The sequence below is a fragment of the Ctenocephalides felis genome, unplaced genomic scaffold (genome assembly GCF_003426905.1).
Source record: "Ctenocephalides felis isolate EL2017-DRISC unplaced genomic scaffold, ASM342690v1 CF-g0.4_SCAFFOLD_02917, whole genome shotgun sequence".
Classification (NCBI taxonomy): Eukaryota; Metazoa; Arthropoda; class Insecta; order Siphonaptera; family Pulicidae; genus Ctenocephalides; species Ctenocephalides felis.
Genome location: NW_020539071.1, coordinates 3,851 through 21,432, shown reverse-complemented (window position 1 = coordinate 21,432; position 17,582 = coordinate 3,851). Strand labels below are relative to the sequence as shown.

The 17,582-nt window shown below is 30.9% G+C and overlaps 2 long non-coding RNA genes across 2 annotated transcripts; both read right to left on the bottom strand.

The window, feature by feature from the left end:
• Positions 1–1,586: 1,586 nt before the first annotated feature.
• LOC113381481 lies at positions 1,587–13,757 on the bottom strand. Its single transcript, XR_003367549.1, has 3 exons — positions 13,630–13,757; positions 11,350–11,441; positions 1,587–1,692 (listed from the first exon to the last, which is right to left on the bottom strand). It is a non-coding gene; the product is annotated as an uncharacterized LOC113381481 (long non-coding RNA).
• On the bottom strand, positions 12,104–13,288 carry LOC113381480. Its single transcript, XR_003367548.1, has 5 exons — positions 13,051–13,288; positions 12,811–12,956; positions 12,606–12,725; positions 12,442–12,535; positions 12,104–12,151 (listed from the first exon to the last, which is right to left on the bottom strand). It is a non-coding gene; the product is annotated as an uncharacterized LOC113381480 (long non-coding RNA).
• Positions 13,758–17,582: the final 3,825 nt, after the last annotated feature.

Genomic DNA, 17,582 nt, shown 5'->3' with positions numbered 1-17,582 from the left:
TAGTGTTTTGTACGTTCCATGAGCTTCTACATATATCTATATATATACTTTCATGACTAAAAATTATAAAAAAAAAATTTCAAAACTGTAATAATTTATAAATTATATTATGTAATACTTTAGGAAATGTGAAGTGAACCATAAAAATAAAAAGCATTAAAAATAATGCATTTTTGCACCGATCAACCGTTATATTAAATGTTATTTAGATATAAAATATGCATTTAACAGGAGCATTTTCTTAATTTAGTTCAGATTTTTTAAATTTAGTTTAGAGCAGATTGATGAAATGCCGACGACTTCGTTTCGTCGTAAGAAAACAAAACGAGACAAATTGACAAACAGACTTCTACAACATATGGATAAAATAGAACAGGAAAAATCACGAGAAATGAAAATGGCAGAAATTTTCGGAAAAACTCTCGAATTGATGAATCCGAGACAAAAAGAAATCGCAATTAGTTTAATACATCAATTGATGTGTCATGGGATTAACAATATTCTATCAGAGCATACGACGAAAATGAATTGGCTAAATCATAATTATCAATAAATTATATTTTGCATTTGAGTTGTTCTTATTTAAAATATTACTTTTTACTTATTTTACCCGACAGGACGAAGTCTGTCGGGTCAGCTAATCTTATATATAAAATGGATCGCAAATGTGTTGGTAAGCGCATAACTCAACAACGCCTGGACCAATTTGGCCAATTCTTTTTTGAAAATGTTCGTCGATGTCCAAGGATGGTTCTTACGGCGAGAAAAAATCGAATAATCGTCGGAAAACCCTAAAAACAGCCCTTCTCTTTTTCACATACAAACGTAGAATCAATTTGAGCTTTATTGCTATTATATAAAATTCATATTGAATTACAAGCCCTCACTGTATACTCCTCCTAAACGATTATTCGGATTTTGATAAATCTTTCTGAAGTTTGTTAAGGAAATTTTCCAAAATTTTCCAATAATACTCATCAATTTCTATATATTAGTATTTTGCGTAAAAAGAATTAAAATATAATTTAGCAAAGTGTATGGTCTTTAGATATGTGATAGATACATTTTTATATGAAAAAAATGTTGATTTGAATATATGCGGCACCCACGAATAACAAATTTGATTAGAAAACGTATTACGTTCTATTTGATAGAAAATGATCTCTAAATTTACAAAAAAAAGTTTAGGATCTATTCCTAAAATGAATTGTCGTGACATTTTATCGAGTTTAAAATTTTGACCTTCTGAAAAATTTGCCGCCTCCTAAATTGGGCCGCCCTAGGCCCGGGCCTAGCACTGAGTATATGCCAACATTATTAGATATAATATACATATAATAAAATAGTATAAACATAATCAGAAGAGTGGCTGACCGCTGAGTTGCCCTCTCGAGAAAAGTGGTAGGCTGAAAGTAGATTCTGTCCGCTTTTTTATTTCAGTGAATAGATCAATCAACGAAACGGTTTCTTCGAGCAATAACATTTGTTTAAACAATCTATATGTTTGGATTAAGGAAAACCAAATACAAGAAAATCAAGCAAATAAATTATTAACAATAATAAATGAACATGTTGATGCTAACTTACCCAATGATGTGCAGAGTATTGCACAAATGATTGAAAAAGATGAAAAACCTCAAATCGCAACTGCTCTTGACTACCATCATCCCTCCTCAACTATTGAGGAGCAATCTGTAGCGAGTAAGTATTAAAATAATAAGTAAGTATTAAAGTAATAATTATTAAAAGTATTGATAAAAGCTGTATATTCAATAGGAAATAATGAGCCAGCAATTGAAGAGCTTCAATCATTAGCAAGTAAGTATTTTGTTTATCATTATTTTCTTAATAATATCAGAAATTGTACATAAGCCCACAATTTGCTTAGTCTTCTGCTTTTTTGGTAGGTTGGAGAGAAAAACAGAGTTTTGGTACTAAATCAGTACATACGAGTACTATTTTTGCTATGCTATTGTGAGCTTATTGAAAATAGCTCAAAAATGTACTTCTTGCTATATTATAATGTTTAATAAACAATATTTCATTCTAACTTTCTGAAAAAGAATATGTTTTTATCAGCAAATCCTATTTGCTAATTTTGTGTTCTCAACGTTTCAAGTTATTTTGAACAATTTGCCACTAAATTTTTCAATGTCAACGTTTTTATTGTATTAAAAATTAATCGTGAAGTTCATTTTATCAGCAAAGATAATAAGCCCGAAGATAAGCCCGAAAAGTCATTGAATCACTTGTCGACAATGTTGGAGAAAATTACACTTCATCTTCAAGAAATGATGGAAAATCAAACTGAAATTTGTATGTTTTCAGTTTCAGACGAAGAGGAGCAAATGGGAGTGATACTATTGAAGAGTATAAGCGAAATAGAGGAGTTTGAAAAAGGTTGAAAAATGAAAAATTTGCTTTGGACCTGGTAAGAATATATATACATATATATATATATATATATATATATATATATATATATTATATATGTTATATATAACAATATCAATAAAATCTTTTACATAAAAGTTACTCATCTGAAATACCAAAGTCAATTTATACATTCTACTTGGACATTTTTTGAAGTTCATATCCCGATTTCAGCAAAAGTGTGTAAAGTGTCAAACATTTGGTAATATACTTCTAAAGACTTTAAAATTATCTACAAATTTATCTAATAAAATTATTTTAAATCTTATATATCGAAAAAGATATTTACATCAAAACAACTATACACAGATTGTGCATTCAACTTGAACGGTTTCAAGTTTATACCAAAAACTGTAAAAAATAACACAGTTTTATGAAGTCGAAAAATTATAATTTATCATTGAAATAATAATTTATATTATTTATATAATAAATAACAAATATATGCAAATGCACATTAATTAATTAATATATTAATAATTTAGTACGCAATAATATCACAACGTAATTGGAACCACGTACTTCAGAAAATTAAATTTTGTATAGTCTGATTTCAAAATTGATGAAATTGAATAGTCGAATGTACAAAACTGCAATGCAATTTAACCAGATAACTGCAATTGACGGATATACTCGTCACGAAGTTGTGGCAGAATTTTTTGTATTGGCGAGTATAGTCGTCATACGAATAAAACTGTCACAATTTGCTATTTTAATTACATTTATTGAAAAGGGCTAAAAATATTATGAATGTTCATGTCCCTTAGAATATTCTGAGGCTATGACTGTACTAGGCTGCAGTTTTTTTATATATAAATAATTTAAATTATTATTTATAATAATTTATATTTATATAATTTATATATATATATATATATATATATATATACAGGGTTTAACAACATACATAGAGAAATGTATGCAAAAAATTCCAGAACATAATTTTGAATTTTATTACTTTTATGTTACGAACACATTAACCATTTCAAAAACAAATGTTTTAAAAATTATTCATAAATAATTTTATAAAATTATATCTTGAATGAGGTAATTTATATAGAATATATTTTTGAAATTTTGGAAATTTTGCTTTTTATAATTTTTTATATTTTTTTTATATATACCTTATCATATTTTTATAAAACTATTTTTTCAGGCAATTATCAGTCATAATAAAAACATTTTTTTATAGATGATTAATAATACCAAATTATGCTTAAAAGAATAATAATAAATAGTAATGAAGAATGTTTTCATTCTATTTGCAATCTTAAAAATACCAAGACAATGAAGACGCTTATGTCAAATTTTTTTATTTAGTTCGCTTTCCCGCTACATCAGATTAATACATGGACAGCCAAAACAGTTTTACAGAAATTTTCGATGCACATTTTGCCCAAAGATATTACATACTCCTGTTTCTTTGCAAAAGTACATCAAAACCTTCCATTGCTCAACTCCCAATATTTCTTTACAAGACTCCAATATCCACCGCACATTTTACAATAATTTTAGAATTAATCATGAAACATCTCTTGCACTTCATTCTTATGCTTTGCCTTATTCTCTAATTCCTTCCACAGACATTCTATCAAATGCTCTTCCTTCCTCGCCTATTCCTTCTACATACGCCCACATTCTTAGAAACGACCCCTACAAGACTCACACCAAATAATATTTTATCGCTGCACTCTCGGAAGGTGTTTACAAGTATTGAATAAATGAATTGTTGCTTTTGCAACCAGAAATGCAGTACAAAACTAAAATTAGAACCTATAAATCGAAAGCTAGAAAGGCAGGACCGCCTCCAGGTGGTTAGGGATGGAAACGTCAGTCCACTGACGGCTAAAAGTCCTGCACAACACCCACAAACATAATATTTAAAATTTAAGAAATAATCAATTATCAAGCAGACGCTACATAGCAATGAGTGAAAGCTCGAGCTATATGGAATAAGAGTAAATAATGAATGAACTGCCTGCAGACGTATCCTTGCGCGCTGCTGCCGGTCCTAAGCCCGAGTAAAGGAGGAAGGTTGTGGGGCGAGAACATCTTTGATCCCCACATAAAAGCGGCACATACCGCAAGCTCTAGGTCATGTCACTGGAGAACGGGGTTCTTGGCTTAATCGCCCGGGTCACGAGGAAGGATCCTCTATAAAAAACACCCTCAACACTAAGGTAGGGCGCGCGACGAAGGAGTGAATGGCTGTGAGGAAATACGGTTCTGACCGACCAACTCCGAGGCACCAGCCAACACCTCGACAGTAACAGGCTTGCCCAAGCACTAAGCGCTACCTGGGTCGACTGCTAATCTCCTATACTCGTGGGAACAATAATAAACACCCAAAAATCCAAAATTAAAACGGATAACTCGTTAACCAAAACGGCCGCTGCCCAAAAGGAAGAAGCCAAAAACCAAGGGAAAGTGCTGGAGAAGGGGGATACAACCCCTAAAGAGAAAGTGGCAGAGAAGGGGGACACAACCCCTAAAGAAAGCATAAGCAATCTATACGCGGATAGTTTGAATAAAGTTAAAATTGAAAGAGAGAAACTTGAAAGTTTTCTTTTTAATGAGTCGAACAAAGTGTCCAAAGGCGTAATAAAGTTCATTCTCGAAAAATGGTCAAATTTGGAGCTAATGCTTCAAAAAGAAATTTTAGAGCACGAAAAAACAGAGGCCAAATATAACGAGAAAACTACCAACATGTCATATGCAAATGTGGCATCTAGAGCACCTAATAAACTCCCAACGCAAATAGTGCAACAAAAACCAAAAAGCCAGTACATATACATTAAACCTGAATGTGATCGAACAGACAGTAGATCAAATGATGAAATAAAGGATCACGTAAAAACTGGTCTAAAAGATATTAGTAAGCAGATAAAAATTAGAGGTATACGGCAACTCCAAAATAAAGGAGTTGTCTTAGAAGTTCAAACAAAGAGAGATATAGAAATAATGAAGAAAGCAAATCTGAGTGCGCAAAAATTAGTTGTGGAAGAGCCCAAGAAGCTACAACCACAAATAATTATGTATGATGTAGATTGTAGAAGAAGACTGCCATGAAGAAAAGATAGCAAAGTCGTAAAAATCAAGATAATAGCTGGTTTTACCTTTTCCTTCTAGTTTCAAAAATTGTCGAAAAAATCTTAACTTTACTAGTTTTGGAGATATCGATCGTATTCTTTTCACCCACGGACCTTTTAGCCCCGCTCTACCCTACATTAATATTTTTTCTCTGTGCATGCATACGTTTACTGTTTATTTCTGCCATATTTAAATAATTTCAACACATATTTTCATACTGTTTTATAATATTTTTAGCCCACAATAAAATGAGTGTAGCAAGTAAGAGAAAAACTCGTCAATATTAGGATGAATAATATTTAAAATTTGGCCGCTGTTCACGATGAGCGGATATCCCTTTTGTCTGTTGTCAGCAGTGCTTGTAGAACGAATCAATGAAACCAGGTCGTCTTGAGGCCCGTTTGAAGGCAAAACATCGTAATCATGTAAATTCAGATTTGAGTTATTTTAAAATTTTAAAGGAAAAGTTCGAAAAAAAACAACATTGCCGTCTCTATTTACTGCACTTCTTTAACTATTAATCGTCATCATAAAGCGAATTATCAAATGTCATTATTAATTTGTAAAAGTAGAAAAAACGGCATCATTTGAGAAAATTTGATAAAACCATCAATTTCAGCATTTCTTAAAACAGTTTCAGAAAAAGATGACATAGAAGTGAAAGGCATGCCACTCAGTAATAATACTGTTCGCAGAAGGATAGACGAAATGACTAACGATATTGAAAACCAATTAATCGATAAGTTAAAAACTAGACATTTCTCAATACAAATGGATGAATCGACTTCAAAAGACAGTGAGGCTGTATTGCTGGCATATGTACGATTTATTGATGCAGGACAATTTTCTGAAGAAATGTAATAATAAGTTAAAAAACTATTTAGTATTGAAAAACATATCAATGAAAATCTTGTGCTGCATATGGTGCTCCTAAAATGATGGACAAGAAAAATGGCTGCTTAAAATTGATAAAAGATATAAAACCTGAAATGGTTATTGTGCATTGTGTAATTCATAAGGACACTTAGTTGCTAAAAATATCTCGCCTGTTCTAAATGAGGTATTACATGCAGTTTTAAAATGCATTAATACTATTAATATAAAGCCAGTGCCAAATCTGAACGTTAACTATAGTAGATACACCACTGGGCGTATGTACTAATTTGTAAACAACCAATTGTAAACACTTGTCAGCATTTTCTGCTAAATATTGTTATTTTTATAGATTGCAGAATGAAAATAAAATAAAAAAAAAAAATCTGAACGTCATTTCAGGCTGTTTTGTGAAGAGCAATGAAAGCGATGTGAGACTTTTGCTTAATACGGGAGTAAGATGGTTTTCTAGAGGAAAATGCTTAAACAAATATATGTAACTGTTCGATGTTTTAAGTGAATTTTTCAATGACAAACCTGAAATGAAGATTTCATTAATTTCCGATGATAAAGTTATTTAACAGATATTTTTGAAAAATTGAATATGTTAAATAAACAACTCCAAGGACCAAATAAAACACTTGTCGATGCGAAAGCGAAGATATTTTGTTTCATTACAAATATTGAATTGTATATAAAACAAAAATGTAAAGTAACTCGTGATGCTTTGCTTGTAATTAAAAATCATCCGGATATCTTATCTGTCGATTTGAGGGAGAGATTTGAAACAAATTGATTTCCCAGCATGGATGCTGCTGAATCCAGTATTAGTGGATTTGACTGATGTTTCGAATATGCAGTATCAAGAAAAACTTGCTGAATTTCAAAATCATGAGTCATCAAAAACTTTATTTAATATAAAAGGGGCAATGGAATGGCTTTGTCGAGAAGTTGAAGTCAAATACCCAAATGTGCGAAAGAAAGTTTCTTCTGCCGTTTCCAATTTCATATTTAGTAGAACGTGGATTTAGTGTTTTGAATGATTTATTGATATCAAAAGAATAGACTTGCTATAGCAGAAGGAGGCGAGGCAGAGATTTGAGATTGAAGCTTAGCAAATTAGAACCCAATATAAAATCTTGGTGTAGCAAACATTAAGATCAATTATAGCATTAAATATTTAGAAAAAATCACAAATAAAATAAATTTGAATTTCAGTTTTTTATTACATGTTTCAAAATTTTAACATTTGTGATGTTTTGAAAACGATTAAATTGTAATTGTTTCCTAAAACTTATTTATTATTTTTAAGAAACAAAATGTTAAATGGTTTTAGAAACGTTCAGGTAAGGCATAGCACAAAAAAGGTTGAAAATCACTGCTTTAAATAAAAGCACTGATAAAATAGATTCAGCACAAATTTTATATTTTATTCGTGCTGTCACTAAAGATTTTCAATGTTACAAAGAATTACTAGCTTTGGGGGTACATTATCAGGAAGAACTCGCGGGACCGATAATTTCGAAAACTTCAAAAAAGTATGTAATAAATTATAATTGAATGTAAGTAATTTAATTAGTGTCTGCACTGATGGCGCACCTTCTATGAGAGGCAAAAAAGAATGATTCGTCGCATTGTTAAGAAAAGGAAACAAATTCAAGAAAATTGCTAAAAATCTGCGCACACATACAGACGCTTTTTTTAATTTATAACGTTTATAATTGAGATTGAAATGATTACTCCCTCGTTTCTCACTTACAAACTTTGTCTTTGAGAGAAAATCCGATATTGATGATATTACATGATGATAGTAATGATGATATTGCATTTTCTCTAGTCTCAACTAAAGATGCTGCGAGAATGTTGAGGACGTTCTCTTCAATACATGATATACCTGCGGAGGAGGTGTTGATCTTGTTTACGGGGAGTCATACAAAATCAAGAATAGAGAAAATGACCTTGTAAATAATTTAAATCCAATTCTTTATTGTTCAGGACGTGTACATTTTTCTAATGTGGCACCACGCATTTGGGGCACACAAATAAAGATATAAATATAAAGATAAATGTCTCAAGGTCAAACAAAAAAATCTAGATCTCATATACAAGTATATCTTCCGATCCGAGATCAGCTAACATGATCAAATAATCTCTGCCTGCCATTCTTCACGAATAGTTACTCAATGGAGACATCCCAACATATTTATTTCTTTATTTGCATATAATTATTATTTGTATTTGCTTATCATTGTTTGTATTTTGATTTTGTTTTTTTGTATTGACGTCACACATTAGCTCATAGAATTTGTATATTCTGATTGCTAATTAAAGAAAACCGAAAACGGATGTGGTAGCAAAAGAGTAAAATAGGGTAGGATGTAAAACCTTAATCAACTTTTCAACTTTACTAACCGTAAACTTAATAAAAGGTAGTTATAAATACATTAAATGATTTACTTATAACTTAAACCAATCATGTTTTAAGAGATTGTTTCTGAACAGCAGATGGGTGTGAGTGTGACGTCAATGTGTAAAATTAAAAAAAAAATTTGTCCGCAAATTTTTAATGAATATTTAGTGAATATTAGAATTACTGGTCTATGATATGAAATAATAATTTGCTACAAACATGCTTTACGAGAAGTTTAAAATTCGTCAAATAACAAATTCATTCCGAAATAATTGTTCATTAGACATTTAAAGTGCGTAAGTTTATGTATTTTTTATATTTGAAAAAATCAACATACATATTTAGTAAACAATTTTGTAATTGTGCACTCTAGATGAATTAAATTAAAGTCAATGTAGAAATCAGCTGTATTAAAAAGTACCAGACCAACTTTGCCCTCTTAGACAAGAAAAAATTTGTTGACAATTAACTCAAATTTTTACAAGTTTATTAAGTGAACATTTTTTTATGAATATTGCTTTCAATTCAAAATAATAATCAATTAACAATTCATCAATTGAACATCAATCAAAATAATAATCAATTAACAATCATTAAAAAATTAATCATACTGCTATGAATTAATGGAGTAATAGTATACTTATTATCAGGTATTTGAATTTGAAATATTTTTTTTTGTTAAACTAACTACTAAATTTTTATTATAGGTGCTTGCAGCTATTCATTTTTTTGGTAATGATTCATATGAAACTGATGTAGGCAATTGCTATATGAATTTCCCGAGAATTTCTGTCAGTCGCTTTATTAAAACAGAACTGCTAATTGTAACCACATTTATGCTAAACAACGACAGGAGTAAGTCAAAAACATCTGAAGAGCAAGGCTGGAGAAGTTGGGAAAGGATTCTATTCAAAGCCTCTCGCTATTGATGATGATTTTCAAAACACAAGAAAATATGAACTAGTTTATTATATAGAAGATAATAATGTATCAGTGATAAACTGATCTTTTCGCATTATTCTAAAACGTGAGTCTGAGACCGCAATTCAAACAACTGCTAGAATTTTTGTCACAGCTTTATGTGATACGGCCATTTAAAGAATAGCTGTGAAAAACACCGAAAATCTAATGAAACTCTTACTTAAAACTTCCAAACAGAGCCAGTATTATACGTGATATATTTTCTGATTCAAACTGTATGATTACTACTATCAAAATATGAAGTCAACTATATAATAACCAAATCGTTGTGTTTAAAAAAATAGATCAAAGTGAAAGTTCAGAGTGGTTTTCAGCTCGTCACAAAAACAATTTTAAAACTTTGGACCATGATCTAATCAATCCAAGGTCAATGGCCAATCCAACTAAGGCAATGGAATACGGCATGAAAAATAGAAAAACAAAACAAGAGCCAAATATCCTGTTGATGTGATCCCAATTGGATTGTTAGTGAAGCTATTACAATCCTGGTTATGCACTAGTATAGATTATTTAGTTATTAAAAATAACAAACTAATAAAAATTGTACAAATTAAATGCCATTCAATATGATATCTTTGATGAGGAGATTCGACACTTTAATGTTGGCTACTCAAATATAGATAATCGAAACCATGTTTAAAAAAGAGCAATATTTATTACGCTCCATGCCAAATGCTAATGTATGTGTCTGATATAAATATCTGTAATTTTCATGTTTGGTCACCAAAGGGTAGCAGTAGGTGCTTAATTACTAAATCCAAAGATGAAATCTTCTTAAAAAACTTAATTCCTTTAATAAAATACTTTTATTCCATGTACTATTTAAAATAACTTTTCAACAATAAACAAAATGCTACTAATACAAATGTTTATCAATATAAAATAAAATATTTCTACCAAGGACTAATAATCAAGACCGAAAGATGAAGTTTAGTTGCAATAAGAAATAAGATACAATCAGAAGATAGTTAAGCTCCCACAAAAGATTGCTGTGGCACCAGCAGGTATTTATATAAATGGGAAGGGTCATTACTCTATTAATATTGAAGTAGTAAGTATTATTTAGTTGATTACTTAAGTATTTTGAATGTTGACTCAATAATAAATATCATCAGATATGTAATGCTGATGAAAGGATATCGTTTGCGAGTAGTAGATATCCTGCCGCCACATATGGCGTTGGCATTTTTCAGGTCCTAGTAGTTAGAGCCCTACCGAATTATTTACCTATTTAGTGGGTAATTTATAGATATATTTAATACAGCAAATCAAGAAAGAAAAAACTTATCAGTTGTACATTTACAAGAGTTTCAGGTTACCCATTAGAACATTGTCTACACACCCCACACAGGGCACCGATAAGGTTTGAGTATACTGAGGAGCAATACAATGAATTGCACAAAAAGGCTAGGAATGTTATTGAACGAACATTTGTAACTTTATTTAGTTGCAAAATTTATATATGATACATATCAGTTTCTAAAATGCTACTGTTTTAGTTGATATTGTAAGTATTTAATTGTAGTGTTCTAGATTGATATGAAAAACATAAAGGTACTTACGTTAAGAATCTGTTACCCAAATCACCTTGTACGGCCATACAGCCAAAGCATTCCCATAACCTTTCATCATATACATGTTTCTTTATTGACATCTGAAATTATAAAACATTATAATATTTGATATATACAAATGTAAATATGAAAATCATATGAAAAGAAAGAAAACCTGAAATGCCCATATAAAAAATTGTTAAAATATAACTACCATGTGGATTGAAACAATATCGATAAAGAATAAAGCGAGTACGTACTCAATAATCTGATAAATAATACGGACATTTAGACATGCAGTTTAAACTTAAATCGATAAGCAATAAGCAAAAAGCAAGAACGTTACTAACAAATATTTCGCAAATAAAATCAAAGAAATTGCAGAATAGAACCCAGACAACACAAGACATCCTGGAAAACGTCCACAGGATATCCACGCGCGGACATTCATTGTCCCTGCGATAGCCTTACGGATATCCCGCGTATCCTCATCTTATCCGAAACATGTTAATATGTCGCACCTATGGGACGTTCTGTAGGATATCCCGCGCGGGATATTCCGGACATAAACCGGACATGAATAGGATATAATTATGGAATTGTTTTTTACTTTTTAGATAATAATTATAATTAAATAAATTAAAAGAACACAATTTCACAAAGTAAACTTTTATTACAAAATAACAAAATCCTGAGATAATTTTATAACAAAATTTAATATATACAACTTTAATTCAAAATAACTTATTTTACAATATTAAAAATATAATTAATTCGGCATTCAATCCTAGTTCATGGTTGATTTTCTCTCCTGAAATAGAAAACAAATGAATAAATGCATATATATGTATATATATATGAGTAAGTTCTTTAAGAGCGATACATCAATCAAAATAGACAGAGATTTATAAAATAATCTCTAATTCCAAATATATCGACACAATTTGATGTCATTACGAGTGAATATTAAACTTGGTTTTTTACATCTAAAAATGTGTACACAGCACAAATTTTGCACTAACATTGATACAACTAACCAGTCAATAATCATGATTTTTTTGTCAATAGGAAAAACATATAGTACACATCTCACAAAAATACCTTGTATAATATTTATTGGCACGTCGCAGCCAGCTTTTTGCAGCCTCTGAAACAGTAAACTATGACTCATGCGGCAAATTTTTCAAAGCAATTCCTGGAATTAATTATATATTAGTTTAATTCATAATTTACAACACATCATAAGTATAAGATATATAAATTACCTGTGATGACATCGCAAGGCACTAGATCACAAAATTTATTTTTGCCCTTTCCTCGTCCCTAGCAAAATTCTTTGTCCAAACCATCATCAAAAATGGATTTTCATAGCTCGACTCTGATGACTAAATACAGAATATAAAGAGAAAGTTTGTTTAGTATATGATAAAGTTAACAAATAAAAATAAATCTATATAAACTTTTGATTACCAATTGTATTTTGATATCTTTGCTCAGAAGAATAGCCTCCATAAGTTGAAGCTCCTCCAACAAACATAGTGGAGAGCATTTCTTCTTTGTTAATTCTCTTTCAAACACAGCATTTGATACAAAATTAGGCATGGCTGCTGGATAAGCTGACAGGGTAGAAATGTCAGCATTAAATTAAAAATTCTATTTGTACTAGTAACATAGTATTTCAAATAACAGTACACAGAAAGCTTTAATTACCATCGTTTATATCTGCCCCCCTTTCAATATGTTGCTGCAATATTTATAACACACACGCACATATAATTATATAGAACACATAAAATTTCCACTATTATTACTTAATTTTAGAGTATTTTGATAAATAATATTAATTATTTATAACACACGCTCATATAATTATATAAAACAAATAAAATTTTCACTATTATTACTCAATTACTCAAAAACTATGATGATTCCACATACTCGTATAGCGTCTGTTTGATGACGCTTAGCTTAACCTTAAAGGACGCAAAACCGACGCGACGAAAGAGAAAGGGACAAACATATACGTTTAGAGGATTAGAGGTCTCAAGCCGTGCGCGTACGAGAGCGACATGTTCGGGAACCCGTGCGTTATACCTGCTCGAGTCCTTTGGTTTTGAGACGTCCCATTGCATATTCATAGGATATTCATAGGATATCGCGATATTAGGAGATTGTGAGGACAAGTGGGACATTCCCTGGCATGTCTTGTGCTGTCTGGGAAGGCTGTCAAATGTTATTTCTTCACAGATTGAATCAATAACCGAAACTATGACACACCAAAATACTAACCGAAAGCCTGCAAATAATTTTATCGCCAATTCAGATAAATATTTGTACACTAGAGCACTCAATTTAAACAAAATCAAATTAACATTACAAAAACCCATGGTTGCAAATTCTGCGATGTGAATCACCACACGACATAGATTACAAAGCAAGCAAACGGAGAGCGGAGTAAGTTGTAAGGGTGCCGGCACACCTTACCATGCTGTTCATACAGCACCCATGTGGCTCCAGCCGCAAACTAATCTAAGATTTTGTCAAATGCAACTTTAATGATTGATTATATAGCAAAATAACTATTTTAAATGCGGAGATAATAAAGAAGAATATCTCGTAAATGAATTTTAATCGTAGGAAATTAGTTTTCTCTCATTTTTGATATCAATATATATATTTTATGTTTTTAGGATTATTTTGTTTGCAAAGTATTTGTTCTTTTTGAAAGTTATCTGTAATTTTATCCTTTTAAATTTTTGTATTACTTTTCATTCCTGCTAAATTTGTCATTCCATCGTCAATACTTTTGCGCATTTCTCTTATTAGTTTTTAAGTTTTTAATATCAACGAAGTAATGAAATCGAACAGTCACAGATAACCGTTGCCCTTATCACATTTGTTAATGATTTTAAAGGCATGTTCAAACAACTAATAGAACAAAATAAGTTAGACATGAACATGTTAACCAAATTAGTTAAAAATGAATGGCCAAGTTTCTTCGAATTGCTCAATGGAATGCAAATTGTGTTCTAAATCATAAAAATGAATTAATATTATTTTTACAACACATGATTGATGTGATGCTAATCAGTGAAAATCATTTAACAAATAATCTACATTTCAAAATTCCTTTCTATTATTTCTATAAGACTAATCACCGAGACAATACTGCACACGCTGGATCTGGAATATTGATTAAAAACAGTATTTCACATTACACACTAACAAATTTTCAAGAAAATTACGTACGAGCAATTACAATATGTATTAATACATTTCCTTAAGATATCATTGTCTATTCTGCATATTGTCCGCCACGTCACACGATGAAAACAGATGATTATGAAAAATTCTTTGATATATCAGGACACAGATTTATAGTGAGTGGTGATTTTAACAGTAAAAATACCTTATGGGGCTCTAGACTCACCACCCCAGAGGTAAGCAGTTGGCACAAATTCTGTTAAATAAAAATTATTCATTCTTATCGACTGGAAAACCAACTTATTGGCCTACTAGTGCAGTAAACGGAGAGGAAAAAAGGGTATAACCTCTGAACTTTTTTACTGTGTTCCGAATTGAATGAAATTTTGGAATTAGGTTCATCCTACCCTCAAGTTCAAAAGTGAAAACAATTCGGGTTGCGCCATCACTCCCCCCCCCGGGGAGATAACACCCCTTCTCAATTGTGTAATTACATTTTTTCAAAATAACGTAGTAAATCGATAGAAGAACTAATTATAAGAAAATTTTTCAAAAAAACTAATACTTTTCAAGTTACTGGCCACTAAAGATTCATATATTTTTGGCGTTTTTCTTCGTTTTTTGCAAATATCTCCTAAAATATACATTCTAACGAAAATCATGTAATGAACAAAATAATGTCAATAAAAATCTTAATAAATTGTATTACATAAAGTGTTCTAGGAAAAATAGTAAGCAAGATTTTAAAGAGCAAAGTCGTTTTTTATTTCGTTCAAGATTTAATTGTTGTATTTAAAGCCATCTAGTGTCGAGGTTTTACATTTTATGCATTTCGGTGAAATTGGGTTTTATAGTGCTCAACATAAGCTTTAAAATGAGTGCTGTTTTAAAGTTTTTTGCGTGTAAAATGAGTTAGCTATCATGCAAATAAGAAGCATATACGAATTTTTTTTCTTTTAAATCATATGGTTTAATGAGCGCCATTTCCACCAGAATTAAAGTAATTCACATTCCATCTAGAATTCACTTCATTATAGACATCTTGATGGATTCTAGCAGATTCACTAATTTAGTACAAAACTATTTTCAAAAAACTCACGATTTTATAAAAAAAAAATTCTCGGGGGTGATGGCGCAACCCGAATTGTTTTCACTTTTGAACTTGAGGGTAAGATGAATCTAATTCCAAAATTTCATGAAATTCGGAGCGCAGTAAAAAAAATTCAGATGTTATACCCTTTTTTCCTCTCCGTTTACTGCCCCTTCAACACATGTGCCGAATTCGTCATTGATATGGTCCCTGATTTTTTTCCACATCTCCTTTTTGGTCCGTACATTTATCGAACGTAATTGGGGTTCGTAAACTTTATAATATGTATTCAGGATTTAGTTCGTTCTGAGGTCCAGACCTTATCTTGCGGATCATGTTGTCGTTAATCTTTCAGAAGCAAAAATTCTTCCAATTAAAAATGTTTCGTTTCGAGCACTGTTTGTTGATCATCATTGTTACTCTAATGATGGGACTGTTTAATATTTAGTTCTATGTGGTTTTTGAAGTCTGTACAATACGGTTTGATCTTAGAAATTTACTGTCTCATGAAAAAAGATAAGATCAGTCATTTGTCGTTTGCTTAGATCATTGGCCCCGGATTTCTGTAAGATTTTTTCGTTTCCTTTCCTTTTAATGATTGTGCTCAGTAGAGTCCTTTTTTGCCCACTTTTCTCACGACTTCTTCATTTGCTAGAATATCTGTTCACTTTATTTTCTCCATTAGTCTCCAGTACTACATTTCAAAACTCTCCAGATAGATTTTGTCGGGCTTTCTTAGAGTCCACGTCTCTGATCCGTACAGAATTTCTATAAATTTTTCCCATTTCATATTTTACCATCAAATACTATTTACATTTCATTCCTAAACATTACATGTAGCCATTTTCTATTCTATTTACAGAAAAAATGAATAACAATAATCGTCAAGACTTTTGATAGGAGATGCTCAAGATAATCTCCAATAATTTTCTTAATCGATAAGAGTCTTCATAAAACTGTTTTTTGCATATGTATCAAAAATGATGAAACGCAAAAGAGTAGTTCTGTCTATGAAAGACAAATACGATATCATTAGGCGTTTAGATGAATGAGAACCTGCAATCAAACTAGCCATAGAATACGGAGTTGGAAAATCTACCATAAGTTATATACGAAAACAAAAATCCGATATTATTGAATTTATATCCAAAATAGACTCTGCCGATGGAGTTAAGGAACGTAAAACCATGAGACTGGCTGAAAATAAAGTTGCCGATGAAGCCATTTATAGATGGATTATTATAGAAAAAAGATCCCAAGGTGAACAGATCAATGGACCAATTCTATGCGAAAAGGCTATGGAGCTCAACCAACAATATGGAGGACCACCTAATTTTTAGGCCAGTACAGGATGGCTAAAAAGATTTAAATCCAGGCATGGTATTCGTGATCTGCAAAACGAAGGAGAAAAGTTCTTAACTGATCTCAAGCCAGATGATGGTGACTCAACATTGCTTATCACAGAAGATAAAGTTATTGTAGAGTTGGTAACTGTTAAAGAAGAAAACGAAAATAAAGAAGTTAAAAAAGAAATTATTCCTTCAGCTGAGCAAGCATATGAAGTTTGGACATTGCATTACGCTGGTTTGAAGATCAAGCAGAGAGTGATCAGTTTCAAATTTCTGTTCTTAAAATATTCTCGATCTTGCTGCTAGCAAGAAAAACAATGAAAGTTTAAACATTTTTTAAAAGAAAAGTTAGTATTTTGAAGATATAAATCAATTAAAATAACACTAAGTGCTAGTTACTGATGACTAAAAACAATGAGAGGCTGTTATCTTCTCTATTATATGATATATATATATGTTTTGTCGTCGGAGAGGCGATATCCGAGTGGAAAGGGTTAAATAGTCGATATTAGATAGTTATATTGAAATATTTTATGTCAGTGGTATGTAAATATGTAAATACAAAAAATTAGTTTATTTTTCACACGAATGAAACATAT